Below are 3,807 nucleotides of genomic sequence, written 5' to 3'. Positions count from 1 at the left end.
TACGCGGGCCCCTCACTGTTGTGGCCTCTCCCGTTGCAGAGCACAGGCTCTGGACGCGCAGGCTCAGCGGCCATGGCTCACGGGCCCAGCAGCTCCGCGGCATGTGGCATCTTCCCAGACTGGGGCACGAACCCGTGTCTCCTGCATCGGCAGGCGGACTCTCAACCACTGCGCCACCAGGGAAGCCCTAAAATATTTTTTTTAAACACTGAAGTCTTTTATTCTGTTTCCCTCAGATCCTAAGAGTTTCCATTTCATTTGTTACCCCATAGATGAAATCTATTAGCAAACTGCATGCATATTTACATCAGTCAAGAAGTTTGAGCAGATACTTCCAACAAAGCATGTAATATGTGAATTAGATATTTTGAATGTTGAAGGAATTAAAGAATCAGTCAGCTACTGGAGGTAATTTGTGCGGATTCTGAAGTATTTCTATACAACGTTGCTTCTAACAGAAAAGGGAAAACCCTGACTCAGAGTTTGGCTTCTTATTGTGCAGAAAGATTTGAAGACGAAGTTTCAGATATGGTGGGGTCACTCACCCTCATAACTAGTGAGTTCCACATATGAAAAGGCTTTCCCTTTGTTTTACAAGTAACTCCTTATTGTAGGCTAGCCTTTCACCATTGAGAAATTAGGGTTTAGGTCTTAATCTAAGCAACACTGAGGTTAATTGCATCACCTCCATCCACAGGGGTCTGGCACCCAGGGAAGCCAAGGGTGAGAACAGGGTGAGCCCAGGACACACATGTTAGCAGAGACAGTGCAGCATGATGAGGTGTGCCTCCAACACCCTAAGTGTGCTTTAGTTACCAGAATATTTGACACACCCACAAATTAAGTAGCAAAACATTTTAATCCATTAATTCTAAAACTAACAGAGACGTTTTATATCCGGTGCCGCCTCCTCAAAAGTCTACTGCAGATTAGACAGCCAGACTGCAAGTTACAAAGCCAGACATTAAAGTTGAAGATGCAGTTTGGGACAAGACCATCATGGGGAGATTTTCCTCCTCTTTGCTCATAAACATAAGTTGTCAGCTTAAAAAAAATCCTCAGACATAAGAAGAAAGCTTTCTCTCTCTATAACCTCTTTATTTTAAATCTGTCTGTAATGTTTGAAGGCAAAACAGATAATCGGCAAACCAACCTCCCAAGCAAGTACAAGGATCTGAGCTGGACTCCTGGGACTAAAGACTGGTTTAGTTCTATTTCTACCAACACTGTGATGTGAGGTACCATGGTTCTTGTTTTCGTTACAAGAGGTGTTAGGAAAGAGTGCCCGCACACAATTAATAATAGCTTATCTAGCACGTAACTCTGCAGCACAGTACCAACAACAGGAGTATTTTAAAGCAGGGTGGAGAAGAAAGTAGACATTCATACAAGTTAAGGTTTCCTTTGTTTCTTCCCCTCTTTTTACAAGGAGAATTCAGCTCAGAAACAAACTCCAGAATGCCCGTACTGTCCTTTGGCCCACTAGGCCCAGAGAGCCTCAGGCTTCAGTGATGTGTCCTTCTCAGATGAGGAAATCATAGATTTCCCATGTTTTGTTCACATCTGTCTTGATGAGTGTTCTTGCCTGTGCCAGTCTCAAGCCTCCTTGCTTGTTACATTCGTTCAGTAGAGCAGATTTGTATTCCAAATAGGCTCCTGGGAACAACCTCATCATCTGACAGAGCTCCTTCTCTTTTTCATTCAACTTCTCTGTGCCAGGGAGGCCAGTGAGGTTCAAGGGCGGTGAACTTCGTCCACCTGAATTCGAAGCCATTGGTACGGAAGGACTCAGGCCAGAATCAACGTCAGCCTGCCGGCGGAGCCACTGCTGGCAGGCGCTACGGTCCTGGATGTACTGGAGAACCTCTGGGAGCACAGGGCGTTTGAGACGTTCCTCTTCTGGAGTCTTTCTGAGGTGATCCTAGGTTCTGGCACTACAAAAATTGGTAATGCCTGCTGTCCTGTATTTCTGGAGCCTCTTGATTTCCCTTCGGAGTTCGAATTCCAATGCATGGCTTTCAATGAACTTGTCATGCTCCACCGGCGCCACTATCCTTGCAAATCGCCTCATTGTTTCTGAAGGCTCTTGGACTAGCTTGGGATACCGCCGTTCCATTAACTGAAATTTTCTAAGGTTGATTGATCCATGGTCTCTTATAATTTTTTTTCTCCTTTGTCTCTCCTTTAACCTAGAATGATAGATATCTACAACAGCCATCTTCAGAGTGTGTAAAATGTCCGAGTCATCTTCAACAAAATCAATGTCTCTCAAGTCCTCTTCTGAATAATTGTCAAATTCCTCATTGAAATCTGCCATGTGCCGAGAAAGCAAGGAGTCAAAGGTAGGTCGGGGAGGGTCATCTGTAGAGTGAAATGGAATGGCTGTGTCAGCAGTTTTTGCCTCCTCTGCTTGCTTCAGGTTCAGCAGGGTAGATGCAAACAGATGGTTACTGATGAAATGCTTCACTCCTCCTTGGTCTTGGTGCACATTTGATTGGCTACATCCTGTCAATTTCCAAAGCCGCAGTCCATCACAGCTTCTAAAAGGGCCATTTCTTCTTGAGCAGTCCAGCTGGGGTCAAGAACAGGAAAATCTGAGGTCATTATTTAGTAAGTGTGAATACTTTGATGTTTCTTGTACTCAAATCCTCGAGTGAAACATGCTAAAGGAACTCAAACGGTCCATTTCCCAGTTGGCAAAGACTGTTGTTTTGATCTTCCTCAATGTAGGAATCTTTCAAGGAGATTTCAGAACTGGCCAACACATACACCAAAGCTGACCACCACCCCCCTCACCGCGTCCCCCTCCTCCGCCTAAATAAAAATTTTAACTCATTCTTAGACCTGCACAAAACAGCTCAGGGTGGCACCCTTTCCTCCTCTTATCTAGATATTGCCTCCTGTTGTTTGGTTACTTCTGCTCTGGACTTCTGCATTTCTGCTTCATGATATCCTTAAACTGGTGAAATTGGTTCATTATTTTCTTTCAATTCATGTGCCAAAAAAAAAAAATCTAAATGATACAAAAGGGATCATAGAAAAAAAAACTTTCTAAATTGAAACAGACACCAGAAAAAGTAGAAAATCTGAATAATATTGTAACTATCCTAGAGATGGAATCAACAGTCAACAATTATTTGACCAAAAAGAAGCATTAGGATCAGATTTCTTCATAAGAAAAGGCAATCAAGGAACAACTAATTCTAATATGATATAAATAGAAAATAAGACACAATTTCCAGCACGTTTTAGGAAGTAAACATAATCTTGATACCAGAACTTAATAAGAATTTGTGTCAATTATAGCTCAATAAAGCTGTTAAAAAATAAAATTCTTGGGACTTCCCTGGTGGCGCAGTGGTTGGGAGTCCACCTGCCGATGCAGGGGGCACGGGTTCGTGCCCTGGTCCGGGAGGATCCCGCATGCCATCGGGCGGCTGGGCCCGTGGGTCATGGCCAATGGGCCTGCGTGTCCGGAGCTTGTGCTCCGCAGCAGGAGAGGCCACAACAGTGAGAGGCCCGCATACCACAAAAAATAATAATAAAAATAAACAAATAAATAAATAAATAAAATTCTCAACAAGGATACTATGAAAAAGGAAGATTCTAAGCCAGTCTCACTCATAGAACATAGATTCATGAACACAAAAATCCTAAATAAGTCACTTACCACCTGAATGCAGTCATATGCAAAAAGGACAATTTTTTGTGACTAATTTTAATTTATCTTAGCTATCAAAGGTAGTTTAATGCTAGAAACTCAATTAATGTAATTCAGCACACTAACAGATTAAAGAAAAAATATAA

The 3,807-nt window shown here is 42.7% G+C and overlaps 1 pseudogene; it reads right to left on the bottom strand.

The window, feature by feature from the left end:
• Window positions 1-1,081: 1,081 nt before the first annotated feature.
• On the bottom strand, window positions 1,082-3,366 carry LOC113616814 (transcriptional adapter 2-alpha pseudogene; annotated as a pseudogene).
• Window positions 3,367-3,807: the final 441 nt, after the last annotated feature.

This window comes from Aethalodelphis obliquidens, unplaced genomic scaffold (assembly GCF_003676395.1).
Source record: "Aethalodelphis obliquidens isolate GAN/ISIS:26980383/991018 unplaced genomic scaffold, ASM367639v1 scaffold566, whole genome shotgun sequence".
In the NCBI taxonomy this organism is placed as follows: Eukaryota; Metazoa; Chordata; class Mammalia; order Artiodactyla; family Delphinidae; genus Aethalodelphis; species Aethalodelphis obliquidens.
The sequence above is the reverse complement of the archived record's forward strand: the minus strand, read 5'-3'. Positions and strand labels throughout refer to the sequence as shown.